This window comes from Coturnix japonica, chromosome 10 (assembly GCF_054131305.1).
Source record: "Coturnix japonica strain WE chromosome 10, WE-NBRP24, whole genome shotgun sequence".
Taxonomy (NCBI): Eukaryota; Metazoa; Chordata; class Aves; order Galliformes; family Phasianidae; genus Coturnix; species Coturnix japonica.
Genome location: NC_140672.1, coordinates 25,913,184 through 25,933,627, shown reverse-complemented (window position 1 = coordinate 25,933,627; position 20,444 = coordinate 25,913,184). Strand labels below are relative to the sequence as shown.

The 20,444-nt window shown below is 45.1% G+C and overlaps 1 protein-coding gene across 1 annotated transcript in view; it reads left to right on the top strand.

The window, feature by feature from the left end:
* Nucleotides 1-20,444, top strand: part of LOC146759524 (myosin-binding protein C, fast-type-like) — a 214,021-nt gene that overhangs the window by 10,108 nt on the left and 183,469 nt on the right. The gene's annotated exons all lie outside the window — the stretch shown is intronic.

The following is a 20,444-nucleotide window of genomic DNA, read 5'->3' as shown; positions in this document are numbered from 1 at the left end:
TCAGAGATCTCTTTCTATTACTAAGTGTTTGAAAGAGCAATTTGCTCTGTTAATTATCCATCATTTCTGTGCAGTCTGTTTTGTCAGACTTGTCTTTAGCTTCCAAGTTGTATGTGAAGAATTGTTTCCGTTGTAATGCACAATGAACTAAAAATTGAGAGATGAAAATGTGAAGAGTTTTTCCAGCTTTGATTTCATGTCTGGAATTTTGGAACCCACTACTTGCAGTTGTTAATCTGTCCAAAATGGTCTGGTTTGGGATGCCCTCGTACTTCTTGAATCGCTGTTAAAGGCGGAGCAATTCCTACAAGTGCCATGGCCCCACTGTTGTTCTAATTCTTGTTTCTTTGTTTTCCACACGCTGCTTTTCAAGCCTCCTTTTTCTTTACAGTCAAAGTGAGAACTGCACTGTGAGGTGTCTGAACTTTGTTGTGCCTCTACATAAATAGAACAGCAGCAAAGCCTGACAGGTGACTGTGCTGACAGCTCTCGTAGCCAGTAACACGTAACTGTGCTAAATCCCTTGTGACGGCTTTGATTTCATTTTTGCCAGTGAAATCCTTGTAAAAGGAACTGCAGCAGTGTGATGAGCTAAGGTGAAGATGCTGGTTTTAGTAGTGCTCTAAGCTGAGTGAAAGGGCAATTGAATGAGGGTTATATGCTTTCTCTGGGACGATAAGGTTTTATTTCCTGAGGGAAAGAGCCAGCTTTTCATGGGCTATATGTGGGCTTTGGCAAGGGCAGACAATCCAGTCTGTCAGGAAGCCATTTGAGGTGCTTCAGGTTTGTAAGCTTGTCTTTTAGTTTTTCAGGCGGATATTTGGAGCATGGGTGTAGTGCTGTATGCTCTGCTGTGTGGGTTTTTCCTTTGGATGATGACAATATGATGGCACTCTACAGGAGGATACCAGTGGGTATCAGTGGTGCTAGAATACACTGAGAAGGGAAATAGCTGAGCTTGACAAGAGGCCTTGCTTTTCGGATGGCAGAACATGCTGAGCTGTGGGTAGAAAGGCCACAGCACAGTCTGCTGAATATTGTCCCTGTTTTTGCTGCTTTGTTTACCAGTATTTTGTGGATTTGGTTCTACGCTTGGTTGGCCTACGTGGCACTGTAGCCTAATTCTGTACCATGATAGCATACAGAATTTAAGGAGAAGTATTTTCCTGCCAATGGGCTGGATTTTTTTGTATCTGGTTCTTCAACTGGCTGCTCCCTATACTATCTGTAGTAAAAATATAGACACATCATTTGATTTCCCTGAAATGAATGTTCCTAAATGCCAGCTCTTCTCATGTCTACAAAGATCAAAGTTCTGCATTTGCTATTAGAATTTCCTCTTCCAGAATCAGGAGGTAATGTAGGACCCCACAGATTGCCTTCAGAATCCAACAGTTAGTTCTGTTTCCTTTCTGAGTGCATAACAACCTGAGCACATGAATTGAATGGCGTGGCTTTTTAGTCTGGTACAAACTCTGCTGTACACTGAAACTTGGTCCATTTGTAAGCAGGACTTTTTCCATCTCTGCAGGACAGCAGAAAACCCTTTGTGCTAATCATGATGCCAAGAAGCAGAATGCGGCAAATGGCAGATGATCCAACTGCTTCAGGTGTTCATTTCCTTAAAACTGTGAATAGTTTTGGACTGAGAGTTTGTAAGCAGAACGGAGCTCTTAAAGCTGTTAGAGACTATTTCTGCACTGTTCAATTCTATCTGCCTAACATACAGAGGATCTCAGAACTGCATTGCTTGAACTGGTGGAACTTGTTGAAGTGAACTGGGATGAGCAAGTTTTAGAACTTAGTCAGAGTGCTGTAAAAAAAAAAATCTCATGAGTATTAAGGTACAGGATTGCTATTTCTGCACTGAATTTGTTTTTATTTTACATGGCTGTGATCTGAAAGTTGCTTGAAACGCAGGCACCTAGGCACTGTTGTGTAACTGAATTTCACACGATAGGTCCTGAAATATCCTGGAATCAAAAACTCTGACTTGTTTTAAGTCTGCTGCTTGAGTCTAATCAGGGTCATAGTGTCTGTGTGCAGTGTTTCTTTCCCTGTAATGCTCCACATCATTTCATTTTGGGAATATTGAAGGAAATGGACTATGTGCCATAACTGTTGTTAGAACAAAGTATGTCTGGTGTGATCTTATGCATAGGTTCTGTAACTGCTCTTCACAGCTCAGGTGTTTGACCTTCCTTTTGGTGAAGTGATGAAATACTGCTGGTTTCTATTTGTGCTTCTAGGCACCTTGAAGCTCTTAGGAATAGAACAATTGTCTCCAGTTCTTTTCAATGATATCAGTAACAGCTCGAGTGTTGCTGCCCACTAGGTAGACCCAAAGAAGCAGATTACAGTGAAACAACACACGAGCTGGACATGAATGAGGATCACTTTCAAGACAGTGGCTATGCTGCTTCAAGCCTACTTGCTTCTTCCTGCCGCCACTCTATTACCAAGTATCAACAACCTTTCATGATTCAACTTGCAAATGTTTGAAACTAACCCTTGTGTTTCTATGCCTTCCTAGGTGATTCGAGCCCTTGTCAACCCCAAAGATCCAAACCAAGCAGTGTCTTTCCATCAATGGAGAGTTCTTATTAAGCATGAATCGCTGCAATTCGGATGACAGCCTTCCACATGGTAACAGTGATGGACACAAGGGGCTCATCCACGTTCATGCTCTCATATCTCCTGGCTCTGCTGAAGCTCGTGACCTGAGCCTGCCAGACACAGCAGTCACCTGCCTGGATTGTGACCCAGCGCCTTTGCAGTGCTGCCCATCCCAAGCACAGCCCGAGTGTCCCAGCAGCAGCACCACCATGCAGGAGCAGGGCAGCATCAGTGAGGTGAAGCTGAGCATCTTAGATGGGGACTTAGAGTCAGGCTGCCAGTCCCAGGCACCAGGCAGCAGCACCAGCTCTGAGCCACTCTCATCTTGACAAGAGGAGTCCCATCTTCACCCTTGACCTCTCAAGCCCTCCTGTCTTTTATTGAATAAAGTCACTCTCATGCTCAGTCATCGCCTCGACTGCATTCCGAGTCTTCAATCACAGGGATTGGGATGAATGCAACAAACAGCAAGGCAGCTCAGCTTGCAATGCTATGGCTGTGGGGTTCGTGCAGGCAGAGCTCTGGGTTCCCATTTTGCCTGGCTTTGGGATGTCTGCAGCAAGATCTCTACCATTTTGTATGGGAGCAAATAATCTCTAGCATCCAGGTTGCTGCTCATGATATATCCCAGTCTTCCTGGCTGTCACTTTGTGATACTTTTCAAAGCCTTTTGATACTCTTTGATGCCTTGGCTGCTCCCTAACACCTCTGTCCTCCTGCCATGTTGACTCACGTCTCCCACTTTTAAGCTGGCTTTGCAGATCATCTCCAGCCCTGTCATCATCACGCTGCAGCAGGAGGTGCTCACCTGGCCCAATGTCTGGCAGTACTGCTTGTTCTGCAGATGAGCAGCTGCCTCCTCATCTCTTCAGCTACAGTAGTTTTTCTCAGGGCAGTTAGATGCAGTCATGCTCCTCTGGATTTGGTGTGTTAAATCCATGCTGCGTGGCAGCAGTCAGTGCAATACAAAGGTGTTCTGTGTGCCACAGCATTTCTCCAGGGGCTGCCAAAGGTAGAAGCACAACACAGCACCATCCTTCTGACAGTAATGTCTGTGAGTGTGTCATGGTTTTGTAATTTTGCTATCAGTATCAGTATTCCACATCATAACATCATGTAAAGTATGGATACTTCTATTGAATGTGCAGTCCACAGAAGTTGACTACATATCCCAGAGAACAACAGGGTTAATGATAAGTCACGGGACCAGGACGCTGTATAATCTCGTTCCCAGGCTGGAGTGCCCTCCTTCTTCTCTCGAACTTCTCGGAGAGTGGGAAGCGTTCCAGCCGTGTCGCCTAGAGTTCACAGTAGGCCTCTCGGTTTTCGGGGACTCTCTCTCTCTGTTTCGTTCTATTTGTTAGCCTCAATTATATTATATTGTGTTATCTTGTATTTCGGTATCATATTTAGTAAAATAAGTTTTTCCTCCTTAGATTGTCGCTGTTTTATCCCACTCCCTTTTTCCCCCTCCTTTCCGGGCCCCGGGAGGGGGGCCCACGGGGTGGCTTCCCCTGTCACGGGCATAGGTAAATCTAAGTAACCCGTGACAGATTTTTGGTGGAGGATGTGGGCATAGAGCTTTTTAGCTTTTAGAACAACTCTCTCTTTACTCTTAAAGAGCTTCGTTAGGGGAGTGTTATCTTTTCGTAGCTGCTCACTGAGAACGTGACCTTGAAATACCAGACAAATTGTCAACATTAAGGGCTGCTGTACATTCTCAGCACTGCTATCTAACTTTTGTGTAGAAAACAAAGGGATTTCTTTCTCCCTCAGAGCAAAACTAGCTAGCTCTGACTTTTACAGAGCCTGCCAGCTATGAAACCACTCTTCATCCCAGTTGCTCTGTTTAAGGGATTGAAAGCAATTATGATCTTCTTAAAGTATTGGTCAACTATTAACACCATAATTTGGTGTTGTGGAATTGTGCAGGTATATAGCCTAATAAGGTGGATACTGATGGAGACACCTGCCTGGTACTTTTATGAGATGTGGTATGGTCAGAATTTTGGCACCTACATCCCAGATGGAATTGTGAATCTTACAAACACTTGCATCCCAGATGGAATTGCGAATCTTACAAGTACTTGCATCGCAGATGGAACAGGCAATTTTACAAACACCACCATGTTTAATTCATTGTACAGGCTAAAAAAACCCTTTTTATTTAGGTTGTACTCTCAGATTTCCACACGCCTTTCAATAACTGAGATAGGGTTCATACTTGCATCCATGTTATCACTATTAATGAATGCATATATGTTCCTATGCATTCGTTCTATGCGGAAGTCTCCTCCAGAACCAGAGAATGATGACTGGCAGGGAATATGGAAAGGTTTAGGAAAAGTCTTAGAAGCATGGGGACCCGCAGTGTCATGGGATTTCACTCTTGAACACCTAAGGGACCCTAAGAAATTAAGTGAGTATTTGGGTCAGAGATCTAAGGAGGTAAACCTTATGTGGGGTTTGGCTTATGCATACCGTGCTTTGTATCATACTATTCTGGAGAGAGAGAGTTTCCGATCTGAGATTCAAGCCCAAGTTAATTCTGATCAGTCACAGGAGGCATCAGTAGCAATATCAGTTGCCCCTGTGGAAGGCAAGAAATGGAAACGGGTGTCCACGCGTCTAGAACGAAAAGAAGGAGAAGCACAGGGGGGGGCTGCAGAAGACCCAGGTGCCGGGCATGGAGCAGTACCGAAAAAAGCAAAGGCAAAAACCAAGAGGCATGAAGAAGAGACTGATGATGAGGAGGAAATCACCTATTGTCGACCTCTGAAGCTGACTGAAATCCAAGGCTCAAGAAAGGAGTTCACACGGCGTCAAGATGAAGGTATCCTTGCTTGGTTGCTTCGCTGCTGGGACAACGGGGCCAACAGCTTGTCTCTAAATGGTAATGAAGCTCGCCAACTAGGAAACATTGCCCAAGATGCAGGTATCGACAGAGGGATTAGCAGATGTTCGGATGGAGCTGCCACTCTCTGGTTGCGGCTGTTAGAAGCCGTGAGAGAAAGGTACCCCTATAAGGATGCTTTGAAGCCTAAATTTGATAGTTGGAATACCGTCCAAAAAGGTATTCAGCGCCTGAGGGAATTGGCCATGGCGAAAATGTTGTACAGCCCTGATCCAAGCGAACTTGACCCTGAGAGAGTGAGGGCCGATCCTGACATGTGGCAGAAAATCACAAGTACAGCACCAGAGAGAATGGCACAGTCATTGGTAACAGGTTCTAAAGGGTTCGTGGACAGATGGCCCCGAGTTGTTGAGCTGATTATAATGCTTCAAACCACCGATCAGCAGCTCCCTCAACTGCATGCCGCAGTTTCTGCCATCTCACGGCTAGAAAACCGAGTAGATGAAATGTGCAAGAAATTGTTTCCATCAACTAATCGTAATGATGATCCCGTAATAGTATCAGAAACAACTGATGAAGGTCAATCTTCGTACGGGCCACCAGGTCTAATGAAGGATCTGATCAAAGTATTCCAGTCCTACTCCTCACCTGCATCATCAAAAGTCTCAGCTGTTAAACGCACACGCTTCCCAGCTCGAGCAAAGAACAACAGTACGATTGCACCGCGTGTTTCCATGTGGCGCTACCTACGTGACCGTGGAGAAGACATGAGGAAGTGGCATGATCAGCCCACTTCTGCACTACGAGCACGGGTGAAAGAACTACTAGACATACCAACCACCAGTGGAGTTGCTCCAGTCATCACAGGTAACCAATAGAGGGGCCCTGCCCTCAGTCAGGGGAGGGAAAGGGATAATAGAGTTTATTGGACTGTGTGGATTCGATGGCCTGGCACATCAGAACCACAGGAATATAAGGCGCTGGTGGATACCGGTGCACAGTGCACCCTAATGCCCTCCAGTCATGAAGGGACAGAATCAATCCATATTTCTGGAGTGACTGGGGGCTCTCAAGAATTGACTGTGCTGGAGGCTGAAATAAGCCTCACTGGCAAAGACTGGCAAAAACATCCTATTGTGACTGGCCCAGGGGCTCCATGTATACTGGGTATTGATTACCTCAGAAGGGGGCATTTCAAGGATCCTAAGGGGTATCGATGGGCCTTTGGGATAGCTGCTGTAGATATGGACAACATTAAGCAGCTGTCTGTTTTGCCTGGCCTGTCAGAGGACCCGTCTGTTGTGGGGCTGCTACGAGTAAAAGAGCAGCAGGTACCGATTGCTACAAAGACAGTGCACAGACGGCAGTATCGCACCAACAGGGATTCCTTGCTCCCCGTTCATGATTTGATTCGCCAGTTGGAGAATCAGGGAGTGATCAGTAAAACTCACTCACCTTTTAACAGTCCCATATGGCCAGTGCGTAAAGCCAGTGGAGAATGGAGGCTGACAGTAGACTACCGTGGCCTGAATGAGGTCACACCCCCATTGAGCGCTGCTGTGCCGGACATGTTGGAACTCCAGTACGAGCTGGAGTCAAAAGCAGCCAAATGGTATGCCACCATTGACATTGCCAATGCCTTCTTCTCTATTCCTTTGGCTGCAGAATGTAAGCCACAGTTTGCCTTCACCTGGAGGGGCATTCAGTATACTTGGAACCGTTTGCCCCAGGGGTGGAAACACAGCCCAACCATTTGCCATGGGTTGGTCCAAACTGTACTGGAACAAGGTGGTGCTCCTGAACACCTGCAGTACATTGATGACATTGTTGTGTGGGGTGATACAGCAGAAGAGGTTTTCACAAAAGGAGAGCAGATCATCCAAATTCTTCTACAAGCCAGCTTTGCTATTAAGCGAAGCAAAGTAAAAGGACCTGCCCAGGAAATTCAGTTCTTAGGTATAAAGTGGCAGGATGGACGTCGTCACATCCCAACAGATGTGATCGACAAAATCACTGCCATGTCTCCACCAACTAGCAAGAAAGAGACACAGTCTTTCCTGGGTGCAGTAGGCTTTTGGAGGATGCACATTCCAAACTACAGCCTCATTGTAAGCCCCCTTTATCAGGTGACGCGGAAGAAGAACGATTTTGCATGGGGCCCTGAGCAGCAGCAGGCTTTTGAACAGATTAAACAAGAGATAGCCCGAGCTGTAGCTCTGGGGCCAGTACGGACTGGACAGGATGTAAAGAACATCCTCTATACTGCTGCTGGAGAGAAAGGCCCCACTTGGAGTTTGTGGCAAAGAGCCTCAGGAGAGACCCGAGGCCGACCCCTGGGATTCTGGAGTCGATCATATAAGGGGTCTGAAGAGTGCTACACTCCAACTGAGAAGGAGATCTTAGCCGCGTATGAGGGGGCTCGGGCTGCTTCCGAAGTAGTCGGGACTGAAACACAGCTCCTTTTGGCACCTCGACTGCCAGTGCTGAACTGGATGTTCAAAGGACAGGTTCCCTCCACTCATCATGCTACCGATGTCACCTGGAGCAAGTGGATTACGCTGATTACACAGCGAGCGCGAATGGGAAACCTCAATCGTCCAGGAATCCTAGAGGTAATCATGGACTGGCCTGAAGATAAAAGGTTTGGAACATCACCAGCAGAAGAGGTATCACGTGCTAAAGAGGCCCCACCATACAACGAATTACCAGAAAATGAAAAGAAATATGCCCTATTCACAGACGGATCATGTCGCATTGTAGGGAAGCATCGCAAATGGAAAGCTGCTGTGTGGAGCCCCACACGACAGGTTGCAGAGGCCACCGAAGGTAAGGGAGAATCAAGTCAGTTTGCAGAGGTAAAAGCTGTCCAGCTGGCCTTAGATGTTGCTGAACGGGAGAGGTGGCCAATGCTGTATCTTTATACTGACTCATGGATGGTGGCAAATGCCTTATGGGGGTGGTTACAGAGGTGGGAACAAAACAACTGGCAACGGAAGGGTAAATCTGTTTGGGCCGCTGAATTATGGAAGGACATTGCTGCCCGAACAAAGAATATGGTTGTAAAGGTGCGTCATGTGGATGCACATGTGCCCAAAAGTCGGGCTACTGAAGAACAACAAAACAACCATCAGGTAGATAAAGCTGCCAAAATTGAGGTGGCTCAAATTGACTTGGACTGGCAGAATAAGGGTGAATTATTTCTAGCTCGATGGGCTCATGAGACCTCAGGTCATCAAGGAAGAGACGCGACATATAAGTGGGCCAGAGACCGAGGGGTGGACTTAACCATGGACGCTATTGCGCAGATTATTCATGATTGTGAAACATGTGCCATAATTAAACAAGCCAAAAGGATGAAACCTCTCTGGGAGGAAGGGCGGTGGCAAAAGTATAAATATGGGGAGGCGTGGCAGGTTGATTATATCACCTTGCCACGATCTCGCAGTGGTAAGTGTTATGTACTCACCATGGTAGAGGCAACCACTGGGTGGCTTGAAACATACGCAGTACCCCATGCAACTGCTCGAAACACCATATTAGGTCTTGAGAAACAAGTCCTGTGGCGACATGGCACCCCAGAAAGAATTGAATCTGATAATGGGACACATTTTAAAAATTCCCTTATAAATACTAGGCCCAAAGATCATGGCATTGAGTGGATTTATCATATTCCCTACCATGCACCAGCTTCTGGTAAAATTGAACGATATAATGGGTTGTTGAAAACTATGTTGAAAGCAATGGGTGGCGGAACATTTAAGCACTGGGAGAAGAATCTGGCAGAAGCCACTTGGTTGGTGAATACTAGAGGATCTGTCAATCGTGATGGTCCTAGTCAATCTAGCCCCCTACACACTGTAGAAGGAGATAAGGTCCCTGTTGTACATGTAAAGAACATGTTGGGAAAAGCTGTTTGGGTCCTTCCAGCTTCTGGAAAGGGCAAACCTATCCGTGGAACTGTCTTTGCCCAGGGACCTGGGTGCACTTGGTGGGTAATGCAGAAGGATGGGGATGTTCAATGTGTACCACAAGGGAATTTGATGCTGGGGGAGTGCAGTCAATAATTTTATGTATTTATATGTATATATGTTTGCATGTGTAGTGTATTTTAGTTATTATAGTTGTACATTTAGTTATGTTACATGTAATTCTACTGTTTAGCTATCATAATTTTACATACGTGTATATATATGTATATATATTTACCATGATGTAATAATGTAGAATAAGGGGTGGAATGTCATGGTTTTGTAATTTTGCTATCAGTATCAGTATTCCACATCATAACATCATGTAAAGTATGGATACTTCTATTGAATGTGCAGTCCACAGAAGTTGACTACATATCCCAGAGAACAACAGGGTTAATGATAAGTCACGGGACCAGGACGCTGTATAATCTCGTTCCCAGGCTGGAGTGCCCTCCTTCTTCTCTCGAACTTCTCGGAGAGTGGGAAGCGTTCCAGCCGTGTCGCCTAGAGTTCACAGTAGGCCTCTCGGTTTTCGGGGACTCTCTCTCTCTGTTTCGTTCTATTTGTTAGCCTCAATTATATTATATTGTGTTATCTTGTATTTCGGTATCATATTTAGTAAAATAAGTTTTTCCTCCTTAGATTGTCGCTGTTTTATCCCACTCCCTTTTTCCCCCTCCTTTCCGGGCCCCGGGAGGGGGGCCCACGGGGTGGCTTCCCCTGTCACGGGCATAGGTAAATCTAAGTAACCCGTGACAGAGTGTTAGACATGTGAGCACTGCATCATCCCCAGTGTGTCAGTGCTTTTCCACACCAACCTGACTCTCACACTCTGCACTGAATGTAACTCTGCTCTTGTGGAGACAAATGCTTTCTGTCACATCCTCCATCCCTGCAACCATTTGCCGGTAGGCAGCTCTTGCAGAAGAATCAAGCAGCAGAACCTTGTGCTCACCCTACAGCATGCAAATGCTATGAAAGCAGAAATAACCTGGCATGCTCTGGGTCTGCAAGGCTGCACAGATGGGAGAGGTAGATTGTGTTTTTGCAGTGGAAGTTTCCAGTATTTTCAGTACATAGTGTAGGCCCTAACTGAATGTATAACCCTCTTGTAAAACAGCTGTATAAGTAGTTTTTCCACCAAGAAAGTTGCTGAACAGAATTAAGTTCAGACTGGGGGCATTCTGACATGGGGAGAATTGAGACAAGCACAAGATAAATACAGGGTGGGTAGAGCCCAGCACAGGACAGAATGAATGTACTGACTTTTGGAAACATTGCCCTTCTCTGTCCGCAGAAAAGTACAAGGCAGACCTAAAAACAAGAGGTTGGTAATTGACCTTCTATGGAAATGAATCCTAGCCACAGTCTCGAGGAGTCTGTGAGCCTGAGATGCTCAACCAATGAGAGCCATGAGAGCATCACCTGCATTGGGTTTAGGGCACAGAACAGAATTGATTTCACTGACTGGTGTGCAGTTTCTCCCTTGCCAATAGGGGATGTGCGCGCAGTATTGCAATAATGAATAAGCACTGCTGCTATCGCTGCCATCTTTGCCTAACTAGAAATCTTTGACTTTGAGAGTTTCTCACACAAGGGGAGAGGGTAAGAAAGTAAAGAGGCACAGAAAACTAAGGGAAACTGCTCTTCTTTATCTTATCTATAAAAATTGATACGATGCTGTTGTGCATTTTTTTTAATTTTATTTTTAATTTTTTGCTAATGTCAGTTAGATTGTTTTAAAATATCCACACACCAAAATCTGACTACCAAGCAAATGTAATGAAAATGAAATGAAGGTGAGTTAGTGGAAAGCACAAGGCCATATTATATTAGGCTCTAGCAAATTTACAGGCAGTCATTGCACGAAGAGGTAGATCTGAGTTGCACATTATATGATTCCCACAAAGATTAAGGAAATCTGAAGCTTTCAATATATTTTTTTAATTCTTTTTTCATTTCATTTTTAAACACCTGACCCAGACCCCAACCCTCACAGGAGCTGTAAAGATAACAGCATTAACCAGCAATGTAACTCTAATCCTAACCCTTACCCTGATTCTAAAATCGTCCCTAACTCCAAATGCAACAAAAATGATGCTAGAAGTTTGTAGCAAAAGGAACCTTAACCCTGATCATAATCCAAAAAAAAAAAATCATTATGGTAACAATAATCTTTACCTTAAGAGTAATATTAATCAGAGCCCAGATGATGCCTGCATCCAATCAGAAGCATGCTTTGCATTATTTAAGAGTTGTATTTTTTCCAATGAACTCTCTCTATTATCACGTTTATAAAGTAACAGAGTCTGTTCTTTTTCTCCTGACACTGTGCCTTACTCCTGACATCCCCTGGAAATGACCCAGATAGGGCACCATCAAAGTAATGCTAATAGTAATGTCAGTCCTAAGGGTATCTCTAGCCTCAGTGTTAATGGGACGCTAACAACAATCCCAACAGCCTTAAACATTCTGGTGGTGTGAAAGAGGTGCTGCCTTGCACATGCTGGGCAGTCACATTGCCTGTTAAATGCAGGCGGCAGCGTAGAAACATGATGCCCGTGGTCAGAATGCCCTGTGGCAGATCCTGGCACCGGAGAACTGACCGGAGAACCATGAGAGAACTGACAACAAATCACTCGACATCAGAACCGACCCAGTGGTTATTTACAAGCCTTGGGTGACCCAGACAGGATCTCAGAGTGGTGAATGTAGGTACAGAAGTTGTTACTACTCTGTTTTCTTCTAAAAGCTGCTCAGCTGCTTTGCGTTTCAGACCATCCCTGGCTTCACTGTGTGCATCTGTCCAATTGATACCAGGTGTTTTTTCATCTCGGAAGTTGGGGGGGGCGGGGGAGAGGGGAAACAGACATCAATTCAATTACTCATTTATTTATTGACAGAGATTCACGTTTGCTACGTTTGGAGAAGTTTTATTTGTTTGCTGTGGTTTGATTTTTTCTATTTTTTTTTTTTTTTTTTCCCCCTTCCCTCCTCTTCCATCTTTGTGTTCTTCCCCTATAATCAAAAGAGAACGGATCCCCAGGGTCTGTCCCGCAGACGTTCTTTCCGTGGTCTCTGCTGCCACCTGCTGGCCAATAAGCGGAACTGCCACTGTTGGGCGTTTGGTGCCGCAGGAAGCACAACGCAGATCTGAGTTCTCACCGGTCTACGCAGCAAATCCGCCAATCTTTATTGTGATAAGCCCTCCACATGGCATTGCGCATGCACTCCAACACGCAACAGGCATAGATAGAGATGTATCTTTATTCTGCTCCATGGCAAACCTGTGACCAAAACCTCATAGGGGTTCACAAAGAACTCTGGCTCTGCCAGAGCCCCCATCCAGACCCTTCTTGAGTTACATTCACATCTAGCTTGGCTGAAAAGGTTGGACTATAAATACTCAGTGCTTGGGCCTGTTTAACAGATATTTTCCTGATTATGCTGTCCATCGATCTTTTTAAACTGAACTCCTGCTCTAATCTGGTCTTTAAACATTTGCTGTCTCAAGACTCTAATGGGTCCAGACTGGATTACCTTAGGGGCTGGATGCCTAAGTCATGGCAGCAGATGGTTCTCTGACCTTTCCACCACCATTCAGAGCCTGCATCTGGCCATAGGCACTCTTGTCTCCCCATCAATTGGGCAGCCTGTTGTATTACAGCATCTGAGGGCGACTGGGGGGTTCAGTATTGATAACATAGACCCATCCTGATGTAAAGGTGATGGCTGTAGGATGAGATCCCTCATTCCTGATGAAAAAATTTATTGACTGGGCTCTCAAAATCATCTTCCTAGATAGCCTCTTTCATGCTTCAGAACCGACCCAGTGGTTATTTACAAGCCTTGGGTGACCCAGACAGGATCTCAGAGTGGTGAATGTAGGTACAGAAGTTGTTACTACTCTGTTTTCTTCTAAAAGAAGTGGTTTTTTTTTCATCTCAGAAGTTGGGGGGGGGGGGGGGGGGGGGGGGGCGGGAAAGGGATATCAATTTAATTACTCATTAATTTATTGACAGACATTCACGTTTGCTACGTTTGGAGAAGTTTTTATTTGTTTGCTGTGGTTTGATTTTTTTTTTTTCTTTTTTTTTTCCCCCTTCCCTCCTCTTCCATCTTTGTGTTCTTCCCCTATAATCAAAAGAGAACGGATCCCCAGGGTCTGTCCCGCAGACGTTCTTTCCGTGGTCTCTGCTGCCACCTGCTGGCCAATAAGCAGAACTGCCACTGTTGGGCGTTTGGTGCCGCAGGAAGCACAACGCAGATCTGAGTTCTGACCGGTCTACGCAGCAAATCCGCCAATCTTTATTGCGATAAGCCCTCCAGACAAGAGCATAAAGTCTTTGCCTGAGGGCAGGGTTAGTAGTAATGGATGTCAGTTTTGAAATTTCCAGTCCATTCACCATAGCACTTTCTGCCTCCATGTCCCATAACCAGAGCAGCTATGCTGGCATGCTCTCTTGGTTTCTGTCTAAACCACTGTACTATATCCATCAGTTCAGCTGCTGTATTATGGGCAGCAGGGTTTGGGGGGTGGACACTGGTCAGGGCACTCCCACCAGCCTATCCTGCATTTATTTTTTTTCATTTATGGGTTACAATCAGTCAGATCTCAAATAGATCTAGTCCAAATGGAACCTCAAAATCTGACCTTTTAGTGCCTTCATTTACAGAGTCCATTTTATACAGATTCCCTTGTACAGGGCCCCCATGGTCCTCCAGACAGTTGTTACTGATCTTCCATAGGAGAATGATTGAATTAGGTTTTTTTCCCATCAAAACTGCCACCTGTCTTTCCAGTTTTTCAACACTGTCATTCAATAGCTGATTTGCATCAGCCTGAGCCTCTTCAGTTATGTTCAGACAGTTCAAGGCCATTAAAAGTGGCCATGCCACCATGAACACAGCTAACTGTCATTCTCAAGTTGTAAGTATGTCTTTGCTAAGACCATGGAAATACTCAGTCAGGTGGGCCAGGGACTCATGGACCCTCCCTCCGTCCCACACAGGGCCCCATTTTTCAGTGACAGAAGCAGTGCTGCATTTTGAGGATCCTAGGAATCCCAGGACATGCCCTGACAAAAGGTCATTCAAAGGGGTAGTCTTTCCCCATCCAAACAACTCCATGATATTCACAGAATCACAGAATTGTAGGGGTTGGAAGGGACCTCCAGAGACCACTGAGTCCAGTCCCCCCTGCCAAAGCAGGTTCCCTACACCACGTTGCACAGCTCAGCATCCAGGCAGGTCTTGAATATCTCCAGAGAAGGAGATTCCACAACCACCCTAGGCAGCCTGTTCCAGTGCTCTGTCACTCTCACCATAAAGAAGTTATTGCACACATTAGTGCAGAATTTCCTATGGTCCAGTTTCTGTCTGTTTCCCCTTGTCCCTCCTCCACACACTGCTGAAAAGAGTCTGGCCTCACCTCTTTGGCCCCACACCTCAAATATTTATAGACCTGGATCAGGTCCCCTCTCAGCCTTCTTTTCTCAAGGCTAAACAGACCCAGTTCCCTAAGTCTCTCCTCACAGGGGAGATGCTCCAGGCCCTTCACCATCTTAGTGGCCCTCTGCTGGACTCTTTCCAAGAGATCCCTGTCTTTTTTGTACTGGGGTGCCCAGAACTGGACACAATATTCCAGATGAGGCCTCACCAGGGCAGAGTAGAGGGGGAGGATCACCTCCTTCGACCTGCTGGACACGCTCTTTTTAATGCACCCCATAATGCCATCGGCTTTTTTGGCTACAAGGGCACACTGCTGGCTCATGGTCAATCTGTCGTCCACCAGGATGCCCAGGTCCCTCTCAGCAGAGCTCCTCTCCAGCAGCTCTTCCCCCAGCCTGTACTGGTGCATGCAATTATTTCTCCCTAGGTGCAAGACTCTACACTTGCTTTTGTTGACCCTCATCTGGTTTCTTACTGCCCAGCTCTCCAGCCTGTCCAGGTCCCGCTGAATGGCAGCACAGCCTTCAGGCGTGTCAGCCAATCCTCCCAACTTCATGTCATCAGCAAACTTGCTGAGGGTGGTCACTATCCCCTCATCAAGGTCGTTGATGAAGATGTTGAACAAGACCGGACCCAGCACCGACCCCTGGGGGACGCCGCTAGTTACAGGCCTCCAGCCAGACACCGCACCGCCAACGACAACCCTCTGCACTCTGCCAGTCAGCCAATTCTCGACCCACTTCACTGTCTGCTCATCTATCCCATATTTCCACAGCTTTGTTATAAGGATGTCATGGGGGACAGTATCAGAAGCCTTACTGAAATCAAGGTAGACTACATCTACCGCCCCGCCCCCTGTCCACCCAGCTAGTGACATCTTCATAAAAGGCCACCAGGTTGGTCGAGCATGACCTCCCCTTGGTGAACCCATGCTGAGGACTGCTGATAACCTCCTTATCACCCAGTTGTCAGGAGATGGCATCCAGCACAAGCTGTTCCATCACCTTCCCTGGGACAGAGGTGAGGCTGACTGGCCTATAATTACCCGGGTCTTCCTTCTTGCCCTTTTTGAAGACTGGACTGATACTGGCCGTCCTCCAGTCTTCAGGCACCTCCCCAGTTCTCCAAGACCTCTGATAGATTACAGAGAGCGGCTCAGCAATGACCTCCGCCAGCTCTCTCAGCACCCGCGGATGCACCCCATCAGGTCCCATGGATTTATGGACCTTAATGTTTCCTAGGCACTCACAGACCACCTCTTCCCCGACTAAAGGGAAATCTCCCATTCCCCGGACTCTCTCATCAACCTCCAGGGTCTGGGATTGCTATTGCTGAGGGAGAGTCCTTTCACTAAAGACAGAAGCAGATGATCCTGCGGGGTAAAAGCCCACAAAAGGCAAACCACAATTAGTATTGAGACCCTGTTGCTTTTGTTGTAGAAAATACCGTGGTTTAAATGTGATAATGATCCAGATTAGAGAAACAATAGGGTTGTGTTACCTCCGCTTTAACATGTTAACTTTACGAAATTTGTTTTTGAACCATTGCTCCCCCTCCTCGTTTGTGTAGGAACATAAGGGAAAGAGATACCTAAGAAAATCTCTTAGGATGTATATTGGCACATCAGAGGGATATTGCTGGGGAACCGGGAGGGACTCTAAGCAAGAACACCCTCATCAAATAATGTAATCATTGGTGGTTAGTATATAAGTTGGAGGACGGGTTAAAATGATCCCAAAACATGGAAAAAGGATAGGGAAAAGATGTTTAAATATTGTGTTAGATATGGCCTAGAGATCCACTACAGGGAAAATCAATATTTGGCCAAAATATGGATCTGATGAAGGTTGGGTTTGTCAGATCTCGAATTTATATGTAAAGAACAAAAGCCCTTTTCAAAGGAGGAATCAGAATATGATGCCTGTTGGATACAAGAAATCAGCCTGTTATTAGTAAAAAAAAAAAGGCCCGGACCAGGAAGGAGAGGAATTAGAAAAAGGAACTAATCAATGGGACCCTCCTGAGAATCTCCCCCCCATATAACCCCAATGTAGCACAAAGGGAGACAGGCGCTGCCCCAGTAAGAGGAAATGGTAAAGCACACAGGGACATTTCACAGAAAAGAGGGGCATGCTGGGCTCAGGAGAGAATTAAAACAATGTAAAAGGGACATAAAAATTTCTCCTTTCCCAGACACTAGCTGTACCAGCACCTCAGTGTACCCCTTATGGGAGGTCCCATTGGGACAAGGACAAATATGCTATGTAAACTCCCCACTCACTAGTGGAGAAATTAGAAATTTTAAGAAGGAAATGAAATCTTTAATTGAAGATTCTATAAGAGTAGCAGAACAATTAGATCAATTTCTGGGGCTTTCAAAACTTTGGTCCCATCAGGACCCCCTGGTAAATATAAAAGTGGGACCTGAGGGGGAAGAAGTTGTGGTTTTAGTTGATACTGGGACAGCTCGTTCATCACTGGCCCGTAAGGTGTCAGGACTCAAATTAACAAATGAGGCCTTAAAGATAACAGGGGTAGAGAGAACCGGGATGACAGTACCACTTTTTGAGAACACTGTATTAAAACTAAAAGATAAAGATGAAATCGGGAATCAAGAAAAACATGAAATAAGGCCATAAAGATAAGGGTGGAACAGCCCAAGGAACTGAATGATATGGATTGCTAAGGGAAAGTTATATGGTATTAAGGGTGTTTGTGGAAACTGAAAAATTGTACTGTTTGATCTGTGGGTTTTGAAGGGAATGGGACAAACTGCTTTGATGGTATAAGAAAGTGTAATTGCTATTGGTATACAGAAAGTATAATTGAGGGTGTGTCAAAGTGTAACAGAAGGTACAAATAGTGAAATTGTGTACAAAGGAAAAAGGGTTAAAGAGAAAGTGAGTTTATGTGTGCTGGTATGAGAGCAACCCCCTGTATTGTTTCCCCCCCCTTGCAATAACTCTTGGAGTGAGAGAGAGCCGGGTACGGAGACTGTTGCTGTAAGCAGCAAAGGGGGGAGGTGGGGAGGAGGGGGCAATGGAAGTGAGAATAGCCTTCATGTGCAGAGATGTAGGAAACCTGAAATCCCAGTGTTAGCACTGGACACCTGGAGAGAAGGAGGTGAAACTGAAATAGGATGTTAGTAGTTTTTGTAATGATGAGAGTTTGGAAAGTGAGAAAGTTTGGGACAGACACAGGCTGAAGGAGGAAGGACTGGCAAGGTATAACAGGGATGTCAGGACTGAAAAGAGGTGAACGATATGAAAACAAAACAAAACTGATTGACAAACAGATAGTAAGGGAATTGGTGATAATAACAGCTGTTACTGTTGTGGTGCCAGAATAGGGCCGTAGGACCCAGAGAACCCCTCAGGGAGAGAGTGGGGGCTTGAAGTGCCCAGGGAGGGCTCCGCCCCACTGAAAGGAAAGCAGTGTGCAAACTGCAACGGGAAATTGCATCTAGGGAAGCAGGATAAAGAGATTTATTTTCTGGTGGATATGGGTGCTTCTTACTACTCATAGATGGTTTTGTAACAGTAATAGAAGCTACTGCCCAACAAGAAAAGGTTTACGTTTTTTTTGGATTAATTAAATATAAACTAAGTAGGAATACAGAAATTCTTGTACCTGCCAGGTTGCTCTGGCAAGAAATTTAATAAAACTGGAGCTAAGGGTCCAACAATATTGACTGTTTAAAAACTGTAAGTCTGACATTAGCACAAATGGGGAAAAACAATGTTGTACCCCAGGAGTCACAGCAATATCAAACATGATGCACTTAGGGGTGTGGGCATCAGGGCCAAACATGAAGCCCTGAATAGAAGTTAAAAGCAAGAGATTGCCCAGTCAGGGTAAAGTGGTACCCTATAAGGATACATAACTGTAGAAGGATAGAAGACTTTCTGGAGTTTGGACTCCAATTTTGCAAAAATTTTTGATAGCAAGTGCTGTAGTTTGGTACAACACTTGAAGGCAAGTAATAGAATTGTTGAATGCATACATTCAGTGGTGGCAAATCCATGCACTTTATTAACCCAGTTAAGGAATGAATAGGTGGAGTTTACCTTCTGGATTTGAAGGATGTTTCTTCTGCCTGCTTTCTGTATCACAGCTTTACAAGTCGGTGTGCAAGTTTGGAGGAGCTATCCCCCTTGCACCCGGCGCTGCGCAACGCTGGAATAAACATACCTGCTTTACAACCCATCTCTGGATTATAGAGTTTGATTCCGCAAGTCAGCTAAACATTTGTGGTTGGTTTTTCTTTTCCCTAAACAAAGCAACCTGTTTTCTGCACTTGCTGTGCCTTACAAAAATGCACAGAAATTAGGCAAGCCTGAGACTCACCAAACACCACATGTGACATTTTGTAAAAGGTCAGTTTTGCAGCAGAGAACCACATATAATTATACCAAGTGTGCAACTGCTTTTCCCATGCAGCAGCAGGCAGCAATGAGGCTGTTCTCATAATAAAAATACCATTTGAAAAGTAGTGTAATTAAGTGTATATCATGATGTACCCAGTAGCAACGAGAGCTCTATTAACAGCTTCTGGAACAAGTAGATCACTCCCATCCCCTGCAATGACTTTGCCTCCAATATCGCATGGCTGATAAATTGCAGTCTTCTGGATATGAAATATTTGCAAGTAATTTGCAAACTGCAGCTGATCAGAACCGTCTTCCATATTGTCACCAACCACTTCAGGCAGCATTGTTCCATTTTGACATCTGGCTATGAGGCATTCATGCACGGCATTCACATACATAGGTCAATAAATAGGAGGGAGGGTGATTTCAAGTACTTATGCTTCCATCAGTTTCTTCTGTGTACCTGTGCAGTAGCTGCCCATCTCACCTGGTAGGTACGAATGCTGTTTTCTACTCCAGGTCAATAAAAGCCTCCATGTTGACATCCACATGCAGATTTGTCCAGCTAACACCATGGAGAAAAGCTTCTAAAAGTCAGTTCAAGTTTTTAATGAGATTGCTGAGCATAAAACCACATGATTCCCATGATTTTTCACAGATTGTTTTCTGCAAACCTGGATCTCACAAGCCTACAAGCAAGGAGAAAGCTTATTGGCACAGCAACAAATAGTACGATTGTGGGTTTTTTTAAATACAATCAGTATATTGTTCTATCACCAGCTGCTTTTAAGGCAATTCACTCCCATCAAACTCTCAAATATTCACCCAAGTCGGCTTTCATCCATGTTTTACCTCCTGAGCAATTGAATCTATAGGAACTATTGGACTTGGAGACAACACGAGGACATACTGCCAGCTGAGAACCTTTCAGCTAATTCATCCAACAGCATCTAACGGTTCGAAGCTCACTGAGGGGGAGAACAGTATTTGGGATATTAGAATTCCCCCCAAATGTATTGGGTTTATTTTTCTAAGTTTATTAATTTAAAGCTGAATTTGCACAAGTGAGGGAAAGCACCTTTCTTCCACACTGAGGAATTGGCACCATCTTCTCTCCAAAGAAAATTCTTTAAAAATGCCCAAAAAGTAAGTATACATAAATATTAATGTGTATTCATGCTC